This window comes from Tupaia chinensis, unplaced genomic scaffold (assembly GCF_000334495.1).
Source record: "Tupaia chinensis unplaced genomic scaffold, TupChi_1.0 Scaffold000247_1, whole genome shotgun sequence".
Classification (NCBI taxonomy): Eukaryota; Metazoa; Chordata; class Mammalia; order Scandentia; family Tupaiidae; genus Tupaia; species Tupaia belangeri.
Window position 1 is genome coordinate 4,296,771 of NW_006159725.1, and position 10,508 is coordinate 4,307,278.

The following is a 10,508-nucleotide window of genomic DNA, read 5'->3' on the forward strand; positions in this document are numbered from 1 at the left end:
GGGACCAGCAGGTGGCATGGGGGTTAAGGTGCTGGACACTCTCACATGGACGACCACAGTTCAAGTCCCAGACCTGGTAGCTTTCTTTCTCCCTTCCCCTCTCCACTCTGGTCAAATTAAAATAAATGAAGGAATAAATAAAATTAAATAATATTTTTTTTTATAAAAAGAAACACCATTTAATAAATGTAATCTCATTTGCTGGCCAGTGTTCTGTACAGGTCACTTTCTCATTTTTCCTCAGCTTCCTCATGCATAAAATAAATAAATTGAGTTAGAAGAGTTTTTTTTTAATAATTTTTTAATAATATTCTTTTTTAATTTTTTAATTTATTCAGTATTAAAAAATTGTTTTTTAAATTTATTCATTCATTTATTTTAATTTGACCAGAGAGAGCCAGAGAGAGAGGGAGAGAAAGTGGAAAAGCAAGCCACCAGGTCCAGGACTTGAACCGTGGTCGGCCATGTGGGAGTGTCCAGCACCTTAACCACTACGCCACCTGCTGGTCCCCGAGTTAGAAGAGTTTTAATGTTTGGGTAAATTATATATTATATTCAAGAATCTTATAAAATCCCTATACTTCTTTCTTTTAAATAATTTATATACATAAAACTTAGCATAATATTAAGGGTTGTTTATGGAGCACTTAAGCCTATCTCTGGAGCCCTAAATAAGATAATTAGAAGTATCTTTTGGAGATTGGCAGAGGGAGGTGGTCAGCTCTAGCAATCTATGATTGGATTGTGGATTACATAGAAGTTTGTCCCAATGCACCTTCACCAACACATTCCAATAGCAAATGCCATCATGACGTTATATTTTAGTAGTAATACAGATGGGAGGGGTGGAGAGAGACAGACAGATAGGAGGAAACAGACATGGAAGAGGAGAGAGAAGGAGAGAGAGTATCTGACACCACGTACGTTAAGCATAGGGAGCAGGCCTATAAGTTTCACAACTTCTCAAGCAAGCCATTTGAAGACCCAGAGAACAGTCCAGACACAGAGGGCTCTTAAGTTGCATATGCTAAGTTGTTTCCAGATCGGTCCACTATCCTAAATTCAGCCACTGTCAGTGCCCACTGGGCCACATGAGCCACCATGGTCTGTTTTAAGAGTGAGTGTAAGTAATGATTTTTATAAGGACAAGAGGAGCACCCATCTTTTGGCTGCCGCTCTACCGACTTTTCTGCACTAATTAAACCAGGAAAGTCTGGAAATTTACCTTCCCCTCCATTCCCCTCTGGAAGAAAGCAAAGATAGATACACACCATTTCACAAGCTGCTTTAAAATCATATCGTCTCTACAATTATAACTATCTTTCGAGTCCTTGGTCTCCCACATCGCATTGCAAGTGGGAACTATTTAAACTCTTACTTCAGGTCAGCAGGGGGTGCAGTGGTTAAGGCACTGGACCCCACATGGCCTACAGTGTGGTCTGAGTCCCAGACCCGGTGACTTGAAATTTCCACTGTGCATGTGTGTTTGTATGTGTCCCAAATTCCAAGAGAAGAATGGAGGAGAAGGAATTGCAGCATGGCCATCCCCATTGGGGGATGATTTCTCACTTTCTCTCTGTCCCTCAGGCAAGTGTTCACATCCTATGGCAAATTGAGAAAAAGAACCATAAAATAAAGACTAAACTCTCCATCCAGATCTGTACTGATATAAGTAAAAGCCATTCAGTTCCTAGATCATTTCTGTACTTCCCCAGAACTTCTGCCGTTCTCCTCATATATACTGATTCTATGGTCCAGAACAACCATTCAGCTGTTCCAAGGAAAACCGTCTGCCCAATAGCAATCCAGAGTATTGAAATTGCCTCCTTAAGCCATCCGTGCAGTAAGCTTTCTACTCCAAATTTTCACCAGGATATCTAAAGAGAAAAAGAGATGTAAAAGAATTCTATCAGTTTTGAGGCTTTTGTTTTTATCAAGACCGTAAGAGAAAAATCTGGGTCTTGGCTGAGAAAAGTAATTTTCTAATTCCCTTTAATGCCCCTTTGTAGACCAGGATCTAGGCCTGAGTAATGTGGAACAGTACAGAATTTTACCTAAAGAAAACCTTGGTCAGACAAGAAGAGAAAGAGGGAAAACAGTGAGAGAAAATGAAGGAATAGAGAGACAGGGGATGGAGAGGAGCTCTGGGATGCACTGAGGGGAAAGCTAAGAGCAGGAGGCCTCTTTCTGCTCCACAGGGAGGTCTCTTGAACCACTGGCCCCAAAGGCTTTCAGAAAACAAACTAGTATCTGGTAGCATTAAAGCCACCTAAGGAGCAGGATGGGAAAGCAAGGGAAGAATGCATTTGTTCCACATCATCTAAATCCATACACAATGGAACCCAAGATGCTGCATGCTCCTGAAGATGCAGTCTGCACTGAGCATTAGAGGTGTGTCGTGGGGTTCACAGTGACCGTGGGTGAGATTATTGAGTCATACAGGGTGAAGATCTTGGCCGGGAGATGAATGAAGGAAGTGCAAGAGACTCAAAGTGGGGTCTAGAACCTAAACCAAAACTTGACTGAGAAGTTAGAATGGGAGCATCACCAGCCTGATCAAACAGAGAAATGAAATCTGAGCTGTGTCAGTCACAGATTTAACCTCAGAGGCCAGAAAGATACTCAGAGAATTACTCGCATGCCCAGTCATCATTCAAGAACTCAGCCCACGTCAACCACTGGGTGGCTGAAACCACCAAACATCCGGAAAGCGCTGTGTAGATGTGAAGCCCTGTCTTCCTTTACCACCATGAGGTCAATCGAATTCCACTCCTCATGCATACGTTTAGACACCATTTTAAAAGGGGACAAGACTGGGGCCAGCAGATGGTGTAGTGGTTAAGGCACTGGACTCGTACATGGTCGACTATGGTTTGAGTACTGGATCAAGTGGCTTAAAACTCACATTGGACATGCCCAAAATCCTGAAAGCAGAATGGATGAGAAGGGATTATGGCATGGCCATCTCCCCTGGGGGATGATTCCTTGCTCTCTATTTCTGTCCCTCTCCCACAAGCACACACACCCTTTGGCAAAAATCTCTCATTAAAAAAAAAAAGAGAAAGAAAGTAAAATGGGGAACAAGGTTAGAAGGAGGGAGAAGGTAAAAAAACTGACTTATTTGCTAAGGAAAATAATCATTTACTTAAAGGATCTGTTCGATTTTATGCATAAAATTAAAGCACTAGATTTGTCTAGTTATTAGCTATTTTCCTCTACTATCCAGCAGGTGACACTTGCAAAAAAAAATAATAATATCAGTTGTAGAAAAAATAAAGAAGCTAATTTTATTTGCACGTATGCTTTTGTATAATTAAACATAAAAAAAAAATAATAATGTCAGTTGTAGAAAAAACAAAGAAGCTAATTTTATTTGCACGTATGCCTTTGTATAATTAAATGTATGACCGAGCTACAAGTTCATGGTAGCATAACATTCATTCATGGTGCACAACATTCAGCAAGTTAAATATGCAAATGCCTGCTTTGGTTTATTTTAATATTAATTCTTAGGTGTGAAGGTAAGGATGAAATGGTGCAGATTCTCTGACAAAGGGAAGAGCCAGTTGGTGAACATGGTGGTAGGAGATGCAGGAATCTGGATTCGGGAGGATTATGATGTTGGGGAGAAATAGAGATGATGAAAGACAGCCATGGCTGTTTCTCTATCCCTTCCTAAGTTACAGTAGAGCTGCCAGGATTACTTAGTATTTTGATGCCACTCTCCATTTAAGTACTAGGGTAAGCTGTGGTTCTACACAGCTAAAAAATGGCTGAATTTAAAAGGCTGCGTTTCTGAGCAAGGTTGTGGGGCAAAACTATTCCCACATATGCATCTTCTGGCCTCAAGCCAATTGCCCCTTGACTCTTTGGCCCACCCTCCCCAGTTCCACATTCTTTTTTTTTGAGAGGTTTTTGCTATAGGGCACGTGTGCTCGCCAGACAGAGAGAGACAGAGAGACAGAAAGCGAGAAATCACCCCCCCAGGGGGGATGGCCACGCCGCAATCCTTTCTCCTCCATTCTCCTCTCGGGATCTTGGGCATGCACGCACATGCGCCCGGCGTGAGTTTTAAGTCACCGGATCCAGGACGCGAACCGTGGTTGACTACATGGGAGTCCAGCGACATAGCCATCACACTAACTGCTGGTCCCCAGTTCCACATTCTTGTTCAGTTCTCTAGGAATCCTCTACTCCATGGCCTCATATTCCAATAGCTGGCCCCTGGCTCTCCCAACAGCACTTGGCTTAGATCAATTTCAAATACTAAGTCTAGGGGCCAACACGTGCCGTGATGGTTAAGGCACTGGATCCCACATGGCTAACTACAGTTCAAGTCCTAGAACTGGCAGCTTGAAAATCACGCTGAGCCTGTGTGTGCATGTGCCCAACATTCCAGGAGGAGAATGGAGAAGGGATTGCAGCGTGGCTAATTCTCTTTGGAGGCTGATTTCTCACTTCCTCTGTCTCTCCCTGGCCTGGTAAGCGCATGTGCCCTAATTTCTCAACAAAAACAAAAACAAAACAAAACAAAACAAAAACCTCATAATGAGATATTGAACTTTAGAACAAGCTATTTTAGGTACCATCAAGAACTCAGGCTCCAGTGTTGTAGAAACCTGGGTTGTATTCCAAAAACAAGCTCTGGGGCCTTCAATACCTTATTTGATGTCTTCAGTCTGCAACTGACTCATTTTTTAAAATGATGACGATACCTACCTCATAGGAGAGAAATCAAATAAATAATAAATGTAAAATCTCTTGGTACAAGGTCTAGCATTAGTACACTCTTACCAAATGGTATGATAATGGTGATGAGGATGGCAATAATAACGACCTTAAGAAGTTATGAGAGGCCAGAGGGTGATGTGGTGGTTAAGGCACTGAGCTCCCACTTGGCAGACCACAGTTTGAGTCCCAGACCCGAAAACTTGAAAATCATGCCAGGTGCACATGGGTGCATGCCCAAAAATCCCTAGAAGAAAATGGTGAGAAGGGATTGTGGCATGGCCACCCCCCTACCCTGGGGGTGATTTCTCACTTTCCTTTTTTTTTTGTCTCTCTCTTTCTCTGGTGAGTGCACACGCCTTATCGCAAAATCTAAGGAAAAAAAAAGTTACAAGAAAGAAGGTAAATTGCTTAAGCATTTCCCTTGTTCTTCACTAACATTCATTTATTCACTTGAAATTGAGACTCAGGGACTACAGTTATTTAACCCCCATATTGGTATTTTCTTCAGGAAGTTCTTTTTTAGCATTTTGAATGTCTTCCCAATCTTTCCTTCCTTGCATCGTTTCATTTGAGAGTTCTGATGTTAGCCTGATAGGATAATCTTTGTAAATACCTTGACATTTTTTCTTGCCATTTTTAGAATCTTGTCTTTGTCCTTGATGTTTACCAATCTGACTATGACGGACGTGCTGTGGAAAGAATCTTCCGTTGATTCCATTCGATGTTCTTTGTGCTTCCTGGATCTGCATGTCTTCACGTTTCTCTAGATTTGGAAAGTTTGCAGATGGTATTTCATGAAAGAGGTCTTCTATCCCTTTACCAGCCTCTTTGCCTTCTGAATACCCAACATAAAAATATTTGGATATTTGATGGTGTCTAATATTTCCCAGATGTTGTCTTCATCTGGGGTTGGGGGAGTGTTTGTTCTTTCTGGAGGTTTGGACTAAGTCAGAGGCCTTGTCTTCCAGATCTGAGATCCTTTCTCCATGTCATGGAAGTGACTGTCCATTTTCTTTTGCACTCACTGAGTTTTGTCAAAGTGACTATTCTGAATTCTTTTTCCGACATTTCTGTAAATTCCTATATGTTGCCCATTATTGGTACGGAATTATTGCATCCCCGTGGGGGAGAGATGTTTTCTTGTTTTCTCATAGTTCTTGTGACTTTACACTGGTCTCTAGGCATCTGGTGAAGAACTCAGCTCTCCCTAATTTTTGGAGTAGTTTCTGTAGTGCTCAGAGGGAGGAAGAAGAGCAGCCCTAGGTTCCAGGTGTGGCCCTGGCAAAGGGTCACATCTTCTAGACAAGGGTGGGGCTCACATCACCTGTCCTTGATACAGTTCAGTGAGGTTTAGTGGTGCTGTGTTGTGAGTCACATCAGCTGGATCGAGTAGCCATTCTCTCTGGACCTGCAACTGATGGCAGGGCGAGTGCAGGCTTTCCTTACCTGCCAGACAGGGAGTAGTGATCAGAATCCTCCACCTCTGTTGGAGTGGGGGGTGCTCTGTTTTGAGTCCTCTGTCCCATCCAGGCTATGGAAACCCGACTATAGGCAGAGCTCCACTTGCTGGCTGGTCTGCAGGGAGGTGTAGCTCTCTTGGCAACTTGTGGGACAGTGAGGTGGGTGTAATGAATCTTTTTATTTTTTTTCCCTGAAGCTCTTTGTTCTTGCACTTCCCTGGGATGTGTGCTAGTTCTGTGCCAGTTTCCTTATTCTACGGTTGGGGCTGCTGGAACTCATGGTGGTAGTCTGGGGTTTGCAATTTCAGCAGAGAGCCTGATGGAGGTGTAGCTCTCTTGGCAACTTGTGGGACAGTGAGGTGGGTGTAATGAATCTTTTTATTTTTTTTCCCTGAAGCTCTTTGTTCTTGCACTTCCCTGGGATGTGTGCTAGTTCTGTGCCAGTTTCCTTATTCTACGGTTGGGGCTGCTGGAACTCATGGTGGTAGTCTGGGGTTTGCAATTTCAGCAGAGAGCCTGATGTTTTTCTCCTCTGGAAGGGAAACTGGAAAGTAGGGAGGTGTTCTCCAGACCCTCAGTGGCTTCAGGCAATCGGGTCCTCTCTGCTTTTTCAGGGAGAAGTCAGGCAATCTGAAAGTTCCTGATGACTTCCTCCTACCATCCAAAGGTCTGGCCTTATTCCTCTGTCTGCAGAGGCTGCTCTCAGGCAATGGCCACACCTAGGTACCTGCAGGCTGTACAGGTGGTGGCAATGTCCTTTCCCTCAGTCCCTTCCCTAACTTACCCCAAACCTCCAGGTGCAGCTGAGGGCTGAGATGGGGGGAGGGAGGATAGGGGGTTGTGCAGAGGGTGAGACAGTATACAGCAGCAAGAGCACCATTGGCAGCAATGCAGGCACCAGCAGCAGGTGGCAGGGGTGCACGGGGAGGTCCGGGGCCAGTGGCGGGGTGGGGCAGGTATCTCATTTTCTTTTATGACTGACTAGTATTCCATTGTGAATATATACCACATTTTCTTTATCAGTTCATCTGTTCAAAGACACTTAAGTTGATTTTCTACCTTGGCTATTGTGCATAGTACTGCAGTAAACATGGGAGTGCCGAGATCTCAACATACTAATTTGATTTCTTTGTGGGGAGAGGTTTTTGTTATAGGGTGTGAGTGCTTGCCAGAAAGACTGAGAGAGACAGAGAGACAGAAAGCGTGAAATCACCTCCCAGGGGGAATAGCCATGCCACAATCCCTTCCCCTCCATTCTCCTCTCGGGATCTTGGGCACGCATGCACATACGCCCGGCATGAGTTTAAGCCACTGAGACTGGGACTTGACTACATGGGAGTGCAGCGAGATAGCCATTACACCAACTGCTGGTACCCAGAAGGAACACTTTACCACAACGGACGGAAATGCCTCATAGCGTTATCCGTACACACACAAAAGAAGGCTCACCGGGCGAATTCCAAGTCCATACACGCAGTGTGACCTGGGCTGTCTGATTGGACCACACGTACCTTCCAGTATTTGCTCACCTTTATGGGAATGGCTTTGTATTTGTCTCCAACCATTGTGTGTGTTTGCATTACGTAAATGACTGGGAATGGGCTGGAGTCTGTAAAATGATCCAGAAATGCCTTTGTGTGTGTGTGTGTGTGTGTGTGTGTGTGTGTGTGTGTGTTTATCCTGGCCTGTTGGACGAATGGTTTCTTCTACAACACTGGTTACAATAGAAACATAATAAATATTACTATATAATTATTTCTTGTTGTATTGTTAACTCTACACATCATAAAGACTTATAATGTTATGTAATACCTTTTATTTGTGAAATATTTAAGACATATAGAACAGAACACAAAACACTATGACAAACACCTATATGCACATCACCCGACGTTATAAAATGTTAGCACTATGTCCTATTTCCTTTAGAAGTTTCCAATTAAATTTATTCATAATTGGGGTTAGCAGATGGCATGGGAGTTTAAGACACTGGACTCCCACATGGCTGATTGTGGTTCAAATCTCAGACCTGGCAGCTTGCTTTCTCACTTTCTCTCTCTCTCTCTCTGTCTCTCTGTCTTTTTCTGATCAAATTAAAAATAATAATAATAATAAATAAAGTTAAATAAAAATAATCCTTTAAACAAATGTATTTGTAACTGATGATCTTCTAAAAATTTTGCTAATCTCATTTCTCTCCTCTGTGGTCCATCATAAAACACTTTTAAGGATTCATGACTGATCATTTTACATTCATGTCATTTTTACAACAACTTTATATGTCTATAGAAATTATATAGACTGTGTTTTAATGTTTGAAAAGTATTAAATATTATACCATATAGATTTTTTTTGCAATTTTCTTTGTATGGGAAGAGTGTGTTTAGTTTTGTAAGAAACTGCCAAACTGTCTTCCAAGACGGCTGTATCATTTTGCATTCCCACAAGCAATAAATGAGAGTTATGAGTAAGTGCTGTAGTTTGTCAAATGTTTTTTCTATTGATGAGATTATTGAAATGGTCTTCTATATTTTTATATACTTGATTATCAATACACTAATTGATTTTCAAATGTTGAAACAGTTTTACATACCTGGAATAAATCCCATTCCATTTGTTAATATCGTATAGTAAATGTTTGCGTCTACATTCATGAGAGATATTGATCTACAGTTTTCCTATAATATTTTTGATTGCTTTTGGTGCCAGGTCGATGCTGGCCTTATAGATGTGCTGAAAGTTTTTCTCTCTGCTTCTATCTTCTCAAAGAGATTATAGAGATTTAGTGTAGTAATTTCTTCCTTAAATGCTTTAGAATTTATAAGTGAATTGCTCTGATCGTGGTCCTTTCTATTTTAAAAGGTTATTAATTCGTGATTCTATGTCTTTAATATAGTTAAGCCTATTCATATTATCTATTTTTTGTGTGTATTAATTTTGGTATATTGTGTCTTTCAGGGACCAGTGTCTTTCAGGAAACCCATTTAGGATATTAAATTTGTGAGCACCGAGCTGTTCATAGAGTTTTAAATTATTCATCTAATGTCCATGGGATGTGTTTGATGTGCCCTCTTTCATTTCTGATATTTGGTGTCTGTGCCTTTTTCAAATTAGCCTGGCTTGAGGCTTACAGATTATTATTTTTATCAATTTGAGAAAGCAGTTTTGACTCTGAGAAAACAATTTTTGGTCTTGTCGATTTTCTTTACTGATTTCCTGTTTTCAGCTTCATTGATTTCTTCTCAAATTTTTATTATTTCTTTTTCTTATTTTGGATTTAATTTGCTCTTATTTTTTCTGTTTCTTACAATGGAAGCCTAAATTACTGACTATAGCTTTTTCCTACTACGTGCATTGAATGCCATAATTTAAGTTGTGGTTTCGGTTTTACTTACTTGTAAACATTTTCATTTTCTCTGTGCCAGCCCGGGAGTCTCGTTGTTAAAAGAGCCAGAGCCCACATGACCTATTGCGGTGCAAATCCTGGCCCTGGTGGCTTGAAAAATACACCAAGTGCATGTATGTACTCAGGATCCTGGAGGACGGAGAAATGGAGCGAAGAAGTTGCAGCATGACCATGTCCCATTGGGGTATGTGTTTTCTCTCTCTCTCTCTCTCTCTCTCTCTCTGTCTTTCTCTTTCTCCTTCTCTCGAGTGCATGTACCTTCTGGCAATTTAAAAAAATATGTGGAAGGGGCCAGCAGGTGGTGTGATGGTTTAGGTGTTAGATCTCATATGATGAACTTTGGTTCGAGTCCCAGACCTGGATGCTTGCTTTCTCACTTTCTCTCTCTCTCCCGCTCTCTCTTTCTCCAAATTAAAAAGCTAATAATAATTTTTAAAATATGTAGTAAATGTATTTTTTCAGTTTCTCTATAGATTTCTTCTTTGACCCACATGTTATTTAGATGTGTGTTCTTTAATCTCCAAGTATTTGGGGATTGTTCTAGTATGTCTCTGTTACTAATTTTTAGTTAATCCCATTGCAGTTTAATAGTATACAGTGTATGATTTCTAATCTACTAAATTTGTTAAAATGTACTTCATGGCCCATAATGTGGTGTATCTTGACATGAGCCCTAGAAAAATGTCTATTTTGCTCTGGTTGTAAATAAAAGTGATCTAGAGAAGTCAGTTATATCCAGTTGTTTGTGCTATTGAGTTTAGCAATGTCCTTAACCAATTTTCTGCCTGCTGGATCTGTCCACTTTTTTTTTTCTTTTTTTCCTTTTTTTTTGGAGAGATTTTCACTGTAGGGCGCGTGCGCTTGCCAGACAGACAGAGAGAGACATAGAGACAGAAAGCGAGAAATCACCC